Source organism: Lontra canadensis, unplaced genomic scaffold (genome assembly GCF_010015895.1).
Source record: "Lontra canadensis isolate GAN:19392208 unplaced genomic scaffold, GSC_riverotter_1.0 scaffold4, whole genome shotgun sequence".
NCBI lineage: Eukaryota > Metazoa > Chordata > Mammalia > Carnivora > Mustelidae > Lontra > Lontra canadensis.
The window spans coordinates 52,811,845-52,822,983 of record NW_022630998.1 but is presented as its reverse complement, the minus strand read 5'-3'; the positions used below and the strand labels follow the sequence as shown (position 1 = coordinate 52,822,983).

Here is an 11,139-nt window from a genome sequence, read left to right as displayed (position 1 = left end):
CATATGCCACACCTTATTCTTGAAGGTGTGGAGGTGGGGGTGAGAGGAAACTCTTCCATTTGTACCCAGTAACCTCATGCTCCTGCCAAACTGAACAGCTTGCTATTCCCCCAAACAATTTCCCACCTCCCCACTTTTGTGCTGGAGCCTTCCTTCAGCAAGAGCACCCTTTCGTGCTCTCTCTCCAATCCCTGCACGTCTCCCCCATGATTCCTTACCTGACCTTCACAGTTGCAGGTACTTTCTTCCTCTTCCAGAACCCCATAGTGTTTAGCAAATGCCATTTTTTGCATTTAGCATTTCCTACCTTGTATTTTAGGTATTGACATTTCTATCTTATCTCCTTTTGTAAACTCCTTCCAAACAAGGTCTCTTTCTGATATACTTTGGTACCCACTCCAGCCCCATAGAATGTGAGGTCGGTGTCTTTCTCATCATGGGAAAGTCAGTAAATAGCTCACAAACGAATGAATACATGAATAAACCAATGAATGGATGCGTGAAATCCTGCAAGAGAAGGGGAAGCAAGACTGGGGAAAAACTGTGCCTCCAACCATTCGTTTTCAAATGCTTCTGGCCCTGCACCTGTCACCTCTGCGGGAAAGAGAGGCTGTCACGGGAGGATATGTCATCAACTTTAAATCCCTGTCTCTATCCCTTGAGCCTTGGAAGCAATAAGAAGGTCCATGACCCCTCTCTGAACATCCATCCCCATGCCTTCCAGTCGCTTCAAACATGAAAGTCCAGATTCCACCAGTGAAGGAGCCTGAATATGGATCACAACTTTTCCAGGTCCCTGGAGCCCTGTGGTTCCAGAAGGTGAAGAAACTATGAAGAGGAAACTGGGATGGGGCAAGGTCTTGGAATCACACACACACACAGCACGCACGCACGCACGCACCCGCGCGTGCTCCACAGACGCTTGAATCCAAAAGACTAAAGTTCTGTGTCTTTCGCAAAACAAACATTAGATGTCTCCATCACCCGGAGCCATCAGCCATACCCAGCCTCAGAAGCTCTGTCAGTGTGCCCTCCCTCAGCGTAATTAGCCCAGGAGGTCCATCGTTGTCACCCTGCATGAAACTCCCCTACAGACCAGTCTACTGGCCAGTTTCCCCACAAGGCAGAAAGTCAGGCTACTCACTCACAGCTCTCCAACCTCAGGCAGCTGCTAGCCAGTTGCCTCAAGCAGTTCCTCCCTGTCCCCATGCCCAGGATCCCCTCCACACTTTCTCAGAGATCCCTTCACTACGACCAGAACAAGGTCCCCAAGAAAATGGTGGTCAGTATGTATTTGCCCAAAACTACATTTCACAAGTTAGTTTTGCAAGGCATTCTCCTAGCCTCTGAGGTGGTACAAGTACTTTAAGTCTAACTACCCTCCTACCTAAGAGACAGAAAAGTAGTTGCCAAGGAAAATAAATGCATCACAGGGGGGCAATCCCCAGGGACTGGGAGAGTCAGGGCTGGAGTCCAGACTCTGCAGCTCTCTGCCCACCAAACTTGGCTAACGGTGGTTAACCAGATCTTTCATTTCAGGGACATAGTTTCAAACGTCACTGCTGTGCGGACAGGCACTCCCTTATGGACATCACCCTGGCCCAGACTCCACTGTCACACATCGGTCAGCTTTGCACACACCTCTCTGTGGCACAGACATCCCTGCGACCCCATGGAGAAGAAAATGGGCTCTGGAGTCCATCTGGATTTGCATTCCAAGTGCACAATTAACTAGCTTTGTCAAGTTCCTTAGCCTCCCTAATCATCAGTCTCCCCATGTATAAAACTGGTAGTTGAGAAAACTCTAAGAGATCATCAGAGCGGTAGCCTTCTACACATATAGTAGCTTTGTTTTTTTTGTTGTTGTTTTTGGGTTTGTGTTTTTTTTTTTTTTAAGATTGACTGATTGATTTCAGAGAGAGAAAGAGCACTAGCAGGAAGGGCAGGGAGAGAGAGAGAGAGAGAGAATCTTAAGCAGACTTCGCCCTGAGCCGGATGGGAGGCTTGATCTCACAACCCTGAGCTCACGACCCTGAGATTACGACCTGAGCAGAAACCAAGAGTCCAACGCTTAACTGGCTGAGCCACCAAGGTGCCTCCATATAGTAGCTCTTGTTAAAGGTGAGTTCTTTCTTACAGCTCAGCTATATGATAACTGCTGTTCCATCTTACTCTTAACAAATAGTGCGACGCTAGAGATGTGCCCATTTCACATCCAAGTAAAACTACCTCATTGGTTATTTTCTCAGCTTCACTGACATTTTTCATTTTAACTAAAGACATCTTAATCAAGCCTTTGCATTCATACTTGGTCAGCTTATTGCACACACGTACACATACTCACACTCTTCTCCTCCTACCGTGCCCCTGCACCCTCTACCCTGAGCACTCTTTCCAGATGTCAGTTAAGGAGAGAAAGAAGTCTCATCCTCCACCCACCCTCGAATACCTCTGGAGAGGTAACGAAATCTAACCTAATAAAGTAGCCTGGTAGACAAAGAAAAAACTGTCACCCAAACTGCTTAGTGCCCACAGGAGCCCTGCCCCCCAGTAATTAGCTCTATTCCCCACAACAGAAGATGTGGTTTTCAGCCTCCAAACACCTACTCTAGTAAAGTGAGGTGTGTCTAGCTCAAAAAGCTGGGGAGCCACCACTTTCTGCCCAGCAGCTGTGCTTTCAAACAGTCCAGTACACAACCACAGAACTGTGTCTGTCTTGCTCTCTGTGATGCTATAAAAAGTTGGACATACATATAGATTTCTTCAAATTCACCCAGACCAAAACAAAACATAACAAAAAATCAGCTATCTCACAGACTATCAGTAAAACAAATCAAAAAAGGCCAAAGAAAAACCATAAGCATTTAAAATATACCAAAATGAAATTTAAAGATTTTTTACATTATAACTCATTGTGATTAGCCAAATCCTTTTGCAATGTTCTTATGTGCTAGTTGTTCACTGGTCAAGTTCAACAATCTGATGGTAAGAATATACCACCAGGTCACTCCTCTGCCAAGGTACAAGTAACACAGACAGCACAGTAAAGCCATCAAGGACTCTAGTTTTGAAAGTCCCCAGGTGCAGAGAATACTAGGTTGAATGTATACTCTGGGAACGGGTCCATCACCCAGCCCCTTCACCAATTATCAAATTTTGCTAATTCAAGGACTTTTACAGAGTAGATTTATGTCTTATACCATCACCTACAGTGTGTGTATTCACAACAACAACAGCAACAACATGGCACTTGGCAGTCATGATGCAGAGGAAAGACAGGACTGGGTCTCAGAGGACTGAGAGGAGGGCACTCTCTAATCAGGCCAAGTGTAAACTGCAGGAAATGTTTTGTCTTGAGCTGAAGTTGTTAGTGTGTGTGTGTTGGGGGCGGGAGCGTGGAGCTGAGTTGAGAGAAGCTGGTGAGAAAGGATTCTCCTGTTATACCCTTCCCCTACACTCCCCAGAATGAGCCTGGGGCAGCTGCAGCCCATCCCGCCTCCCCTCAGACTCACTCTCAGGGGACCTTCTTCCTCCTGTCAACACCCACTCTCCCCTCTCCCTCCCCATCTCTCATAAAGAGGAAATCAGCCTTCCCTTTAGGGCCGCATCTGCCAAGACTGTGATTTGGAAACCATTCCAGGTAGGTACAGGGGGCCTACGAACATTTGCTGAGTGCCTGCTATGTGGGGGTTGGGGAGGTCCACTTCACAGTGGCAATTCTCTGTCCTCACTAGGGTTTTATAACTACGTGGGAAGCTGGGGGAGAAATGCCTGCCATCACCCCAGACTGAGTAGTTCAGTCGTTCATAGAAGCAACCCCTTACAGCAGTCTTTTTGACAGCCCCCTGACTCCCCGCACTACTGTGCTCAGATATTGTGCACGTGGTCAGTGTCAGGCACAGGATTTAGAGGCAGGGCTGTCGCACTTCCAAAGCCCTGTCTGTCTTCCCACTGGCCAGAGCCCCAATGTCTCCTGGGTCTATTTAGGCCGCTAGATCCCTTGTGGCCCTGCCTCCCAGATCTAGCCCATAGTGGGTAATTTCTAAGTATCTTAAGTTGAATGAATAAGGGGAGGAATATAGCAGCTTCTAGAAATTGAATTAGAGAGGAAAATATGACCAGGTAGCTCAGATTAGTGAAATAATCAGATTGCAAATGTCATCTCAGTCTGCTGAAGAAAAGAGCAGTCTTACATGCTTTCAGGAGGGATAAAAGGCTCACCCTATTATCGTTGCCAATGTTTCTTCTGCCATCTTGTCCCTCTCTTCTAACGGAGATTCCATTTTATGATGGTGAGTTCAGTATTGTCCCACAGCTCTTGGATGATCTGCTCTGGCTTTCTTCCTTCCATCCTTCCTTCCTTCCATCTTTTCTTCTTTGTCCTTGTGCTTCAGTCTGGATAATTACTACTGACCCATCTCTAAGTTTCCTGTTGAATAAAGTCCCCTAATGAGCCATTCAAGTTATTAGTCTTTCACTATGGTTTTCATCTCTAGCATTTCTATTTGGTCCCTTCTAGTAGTTTCTGTATATCTGCTGATATCCTTCATAGGGTCATGCCTGTTGTCTGTCTTTTCCACTAGAGATTTTAACATAGTCATCATAATTATTTAAGTTTTCTTTCTGAGGATTCTAACATTTTAGGCATCTGTGAGCTCAAGTCTATTGACTGCTTTGTCTCTTGACTGTGTGATGTTTTTCTTTGCTTCTTTGGAGCATCATAATTTTCAAGACAGTAGACATTGAGGCAAATAGTTTCGTGTCTGGCTGTGTGAATAACTCTTCATTATCTAGACTTCTACTGGAAGGAATTGAGTCAACCTACTCAGGAGTTAACATGGTTTTGTATTTATTGTTGCTAGTTACTGTCAATATACCTCAGGCTTTAAATTCCCTTGGCATTACCTTGTACTTAGAGCTGGGGTTGGGTTAGCACAAAAGATTTCTCAGTGTTCCAATCCACTTCAGCCTTTGGCTTTGCCCGTGAGCCTGAACCTCAATGAGAGGTTCCCCTCACTTTTGTCTCCTCCTGCCAGCAGTAGACTGCTGTTATTTATTACTCCATTTTTGCTATCCCAGAGGGGGGAAGAGACACTTTCTGTTGTCCATATTCAGCCCCATCTGAAGGAGGCATTGTGGCCCTTGATCTCAGGTGTGGGGCCATGGCAGTGACCCTGCCCACAGTCCCAGGGATTGTGGAATTGTTGCTTCATGGTTACAAAGTTTCTATTTAAAGCAGCTGAAAAATTTTGGAAATAGATACTAGCACAAAACTGTGAATATGATTGATGCCACTGAACTGTGCACCGCAAACAGCTAAAAAGGCAAATTTTATGTGATGTACGTTTTACCACAATTTTTAAAAATTAGTAGTTTTATATAAAAAACCATTGAATTGTACACTTTTTATTTTCATTTTTTATTTTCATCATTTGTATTTCATAAGTGACTTACTTATTTTATAACTGGATGCTTGTACCTCTTATCCCCTCCAACTATTTACCCATCCTCCCAGTTCCCTCCCCTCTGACAACCATCAATTTGTTCCCTGTATTTATGATCCTTTTTAGTTTTCTGTTTGTCTAGAATAAAGGTGTGTGAGATATGCACACACACACACACATACAGTGGGATATTCTGCCATCAAAAAGGATGCAATCATGCCATTTGTGACAACATGAATTGTACATTTTAAATGGGTGAATTGCATGTTATGCAAATTATATACCTCAGTAAAGTGGTTGTAAAGAAGACAGAAAGAAAATGAGTGGGACTGTCCTAGTGGTAGCTGTAGCTGTAATGGCAGTGAGGTATTTAATCACCTAGCATGGTGACATGAGATGCAGAGCCAGGGGTTGGGGAAGTGGGGGAGGACAGTGGTCTGGTAGTTTCATTGCCTAGAAAACCCACCACATAGAAAGCTCTGTCCCTCAACCATAACTAACCAACTGAATTATGACCAGAAAGTTGGGGGGAATACCTCATAAAAGTCTCTTCTCATACCAAAGTTCACTCTAAGCCCCAAATTCAGAAAATCAAAGAAGTTACAATTACCCCTCTCCCAACATGCCCCACTTCAGGGAAACCCTATTCTCCCACTTGTGAGACAGGGGCTGGGGGTGCCCACATCCTGCACCATGGGGCAGTAGAAATGTAGGCACCCACTGCCATCTCTTCTCTCCAACCCAGCCCCCTCTTCTCTGGCCCTGTCTCTTTGTAGAGAACTCATTATCACTAAATAAAATAATTTTAATGCCTCTTATCTGCCCTTTCCATTCCATCCCCACAGTTTCAGTTAATTCCAACCTGGACAACCATTTCCTAACCAGTGGCCCTGTCAACTCCCTCCCTCTTCCATCACTGACAGCATTCAGCTTCACACCCCGGCATGAGTTTATGCCAATTTTTTTCACATTAAGCACCCCCCCTCTTCAATAAGCATTCACTCTAGGTAAAAACTGGGTCTTGCTATGGAAACATGACTCCAAGGCAATTTGCAAATCCCCACATTTCAACAAATTGCTATTTCTTAATCACTTCATATATAGACATTCTGGAGCTGTCATTACCCCCATTGGTCCCAGAGTGGCCTCTCTTTAATGAGGAAGGACAGAATCCTGAGCCTCTCCTGATTAAAACCCTTCACTGACTTCCCATCATCCCTGGCATAGTCAACATACTTTATCATCGTGCTAAGGTTTCTCCATAAAGTTCTTCTTTATCCTCATCTCCTACCACTTCCACACTCAGATTCCTGAAAATCTGAACTACTAATAGTTCCCGAAGAAATCAAGGTTGTGAGGGCCAGGATTTATTATGCATCTAGCACAGTGCCCAGCATGTAAGAAAGAATTAAATATGTAACCAGTGAATGCATGTATTAAAATCATACTCTATATCAATTCCATAGGTTAGGAAAATTATCCCATGTCAGCATCAAATATCCAGGAAGTGCCATATTTATCCTACCATGCCAACTAGGACAATATCCACTTTTCATGCCTATTCCAGTTCCTAGAACACAGTGGCCCCTCATTAAATATTAGATGGGTGGACGGATGGGTAGATGGATGGTTGAATGAATGGGTGGATGGAAGGAACTGAAGAACTATGAGAAAAGACAAGTGACATGAGGAGAAGTCCCACTCTGGATGGTTAAGTTCTTGAGTGCTGAGAAGATGTCCTTGTTCATCTCTGCATTTTTAGAGCTCAGAGCGCAGTTTAATGGAAAGTTTTTGACAAATACATGAAGAATTAATGAATGTGCAATTACATGAATTATATAAATAGTATTTCCATTGTAGGGGCTTAATGTTTAGAAACACAGTTGATGGGTTCCTGGGTGGCTCAGTGGGTTAATGCCTCTGCCTTCAGCTCAGGTCATGATCTCAGGGTCCTGGGATCGAGCCCTGCATCGGGTTCTCTGCTCAGTGGGGAGCCTGCTTCCTCCTCTCTCTCTGCCTGCCTCTCTGCCTACTTGTGATCTCTGTCTGTCAAATAAATAAATAAAATCTTTAAAAAAAAGAAAGAAAGAAAAGAAACACAGTTGAGATAAATGTGTGGAACTCCAATCTTATTTTGCATTGATCTAATTTACAAGATCACTCCCCACTCCGCGCGCTACTCCCAATTGTTTTGCCTGAGCTCTCAGAGAGGAGAGATTATGTGCTACCACTTTCTTAAAGATCATAATACTTGAGAAGAGTGGGGCTTGTATGGAGGGAGAAGAGGAGTGTTAAAGAGAAGTACCAGTGCAAGGGTGCATAGCTGGACTGGAAAACCTCTTGGTAATAAGAGCAGCTGATTGCTCAGACTGTCTTCCAAGAACCCTGGGAATTATAGCTTCAAAGAATACCCCTTGGGAGGAGGACAAAGGAAAATAAGAGTTTATCCACTGGATTCCATCTCCCACTAATCAATAGATTTCCCAAAAAGGCTTGATCTCCCTGAATTTCTGCATCATGTACCTCCTAGTTCTCAGCAGTAGAGGAAGAATTCAGGGATGAGAAACATAAGCTATATCATGTGGGCATGAGGCAAGGTGCTCTCACATGGTACCCAGGAAAGACAATCCCACACCATATAGAATGGTTCTCCACAGAGTAGCTGAAGAACAGGTGGCCAACATCCATGGACTTGCTGGAGGCCAAGAGGATCTGTGGTGACACCAACATGTTGTTTGATACAGCAACATTTTGTGATCACTATCCATGTTATTTAATAGTTGCCTAGAATAGTTATATAGATGAATTATAACTTACAAATAATAGCATCCAAAATAATGATCCCCATCCACACACAGATGCCCACATCCCACTCCCTGGAGCCTGTGAATATGTTTACTATGCAAAGGGGGATGGAGGTTGCAGATGAAATTAAGATTGCTAATCAGCTCACCCTAAAATACGGAGATTATCTGGATGGGACAATGCAATCACAGGCATTTTTAAATGTGGAAACAGCTGGCAGATGAGTCTATGTCAGAGCCGTGCACTGTGAGAAAGACCCCACCAACCGTCAATGGCTTTGGAGTGACCTCTAGAAACTAGAAATGACAAGAAAATTGATTATCCTCTAGAGCTTCCAGAAAGGAATGGAGCCTTACAGAGTCTTGATTTTAGCCCAGTACACCCTGCACCAGACTTCTGACCTACAGAACTACAAAATAAGAAATTTGTGTTGTTTTAAGCCACCACATTTTTGGTAATTTGTTACAGTAGCAATGGGAAACTCATAGCCTTACTTAATTACTTGGGGGCATTTAGATTACTTGCAACTTTTTCTCATGAGAGGATGAGAAGGCAATGGAACTCCTTATAGCTAAATTTTTCTGCATCTCCACAATTTTTTTAAATTTATAGAAATCATTTGTTGGGTCAAAGATGGTGCATAATTTAATAACTCTTACAGTATTGCCTTCCAAAAAGATAGTAACAATTTGAAATAACTGTCAACACATGAGAATTCCCAACAAGAGAGAATACTCTTTCTGTCTTTTAATTTTTATCTGAATAGTACCTAAATGTTTTAAATTGCATTTTTATTATCAATAATTTGTGCTGCATGCTTATGCATTCCTCCATAATCTAGGAATATAGCAGCCATCCTTATATTTTCTTTGGAAATTACTTGTTCAGATTCTCCAATCATTTTTTTTCAGGTGTTCATTCTCCCTTCGGATTTTCTTTGATGATCACCCAACAACCTCAACAATGAATGCATCGCGTATCTATCCTTTCACCACCAGAATAGGCTTAAATATGTTATTTCCAAACAATTTCTAATGGACACTTGAATGCTCGGCTTTTTAAAGTAAACTTGTATTTGAAAGTGAAAAAGTTGTCAAAAGAAGAGCATTTTTCTCTCACATGCTCTTATTTGTCACAGTCTCCATGGCTTCACATTTACCCTTAAAGGTAGGAGAGGTCTAAGCCCAAAGGAAATGACCTTACCTGTGAGACAAATAAGTAACCACACCATCGCTAAAATTAGGTTATGGTTCCTAGTAATAAGACACCGAGATCTTCAGCAGCATTGCAGAGAAAGAAAAAGAAAGAAAAAAACCCACACATTTTGTGTTTCATTATGCATCACAAATGTCAAAACCTGAAATGAAACGGTCTCCCTATGTGGGTAACAGCACCATGAAAATTCCTTTCCTTTCTCTTCCTACTTCCATAGATTTCCAAATTCCTGGAAGGAAGACATACTCTCATATGCTTTTTAGTTTTACTCAGAGAAAATAAAATTCTGTATTGTTTTCATTTATGTTTAACATAGTGTTAAAAAAAAAAGAAAGAAAGAAAGAAACCATAACTTAATTTCCAATAGTTTTGGGTTTGAGGGGTTCTTTTGCTTGTTAGCATAAAATGAACCTCCCTCCACATGGCTTCAAGCTACCAGGCCACAGGCCCCGAACACGCCCTTAATCCTCTCCTCAGCTCTTCTACTGAAGAATCTGGCCTTCATGATGCCAGACTGTTTGGGGAGAATTCCCTCTCCCAGAACTCTGTAGTAGCCCATCACACCCCATCAATGACAGGAGCAGCTCCAGTCCTGTTTTTGGCAGCATGTCCCTGGGTCTGCTCACTGGCTGACTAGGGACTACAGTATAACAAGGTTGACAGTTGGGCAGAAGCTCTGGTTCCTCTTTAAGTGTTAACGGCTCGGAACAATTTTTCCAAAGTCACCTGAGTGACTGAGATCTTTGTCGAAGTTGATCCTGTGGTGATGCATACCGCCAGCATTACCCTGGCCTCTGGGGTGCTTCTTTCTTGCCTAAGTGGCCTTGGCCATGTCTCACATGACCCCGAAATTTCCAGGTCATCCTCAGTCTAGAGGGCATGCTGGCCATCCAGATGAAAGAGAGCTGATTTCCAATAGTTTCTAATGTGACCATCTGTCTTTGCTATCGAAAAGGCATATTGACTTTTTAAGATGAAAACAAGCCCTTCTTGTCTACAGTAAAATATGAACGTATTAACTCTATCTGGTGACTCTCCTAAATTCAGGCCAGATCTACAGAGCAAAACTTTTCAGGGATCAATCAACAAAGCCACTAAGTTGAAGATGGATAGATGACTTACTAACTGGACCTCTCAGTTATACAAATACAACTGAATTGTCAGAGCTCTCAGGTAAATCTTTAAACTTTTGGTTTCAGAATATGTTTGTGTCTGCTTCCAGTGATGGGGTGGTGAAGAAAGCAGTAATATCAGTGATAAATAATCCAGTCCATATATCCATATATTTGCCAATATTTAATAAAACTTACAATTAGCATGGCAGTATTCTAAATGACTTACATATGTTAATATTTAATCTTGTTATTTACTCTTGTTATCAGCTTCATTTTACACATGAGGAAACTAAGAGGCATAGAGAAGTAAAATTTACTGAAGTCATCTACTGGTAGGGCTGGGATTTGAACCCAGAGTTAATGTTCTTGACCACACACTATGCTCTCTTATAGCTCAATGATATCTTCAGAGCTGAAATTCTTAATGTGGGATCCATGAGCTCCTTCAAGGCAATGGAGGACATCAGGAAGTCTGTGAATTTGCCAAAAATGGTATGCAAGTGTTTGGGTGCATATGTGTGTCTCTGCTTCATCAGATTCTCAAATGGCTCTACACTTCA

The 11,139-nt window shown here is 42.9% G+C and overlaps 1 pseudogene; it reads right to left on the bottom strand.

Moving 5' to 3' along the window:
• Window positions 1-9,891: 9,891 nt before the first annotated feature.
• On the bottom strand, window positions 9,892-10,345 carry LOC116859085 (annotated as a pseudogene).
• Window positions 10,346-11,139: the final 794 nt, after the last annotated feature.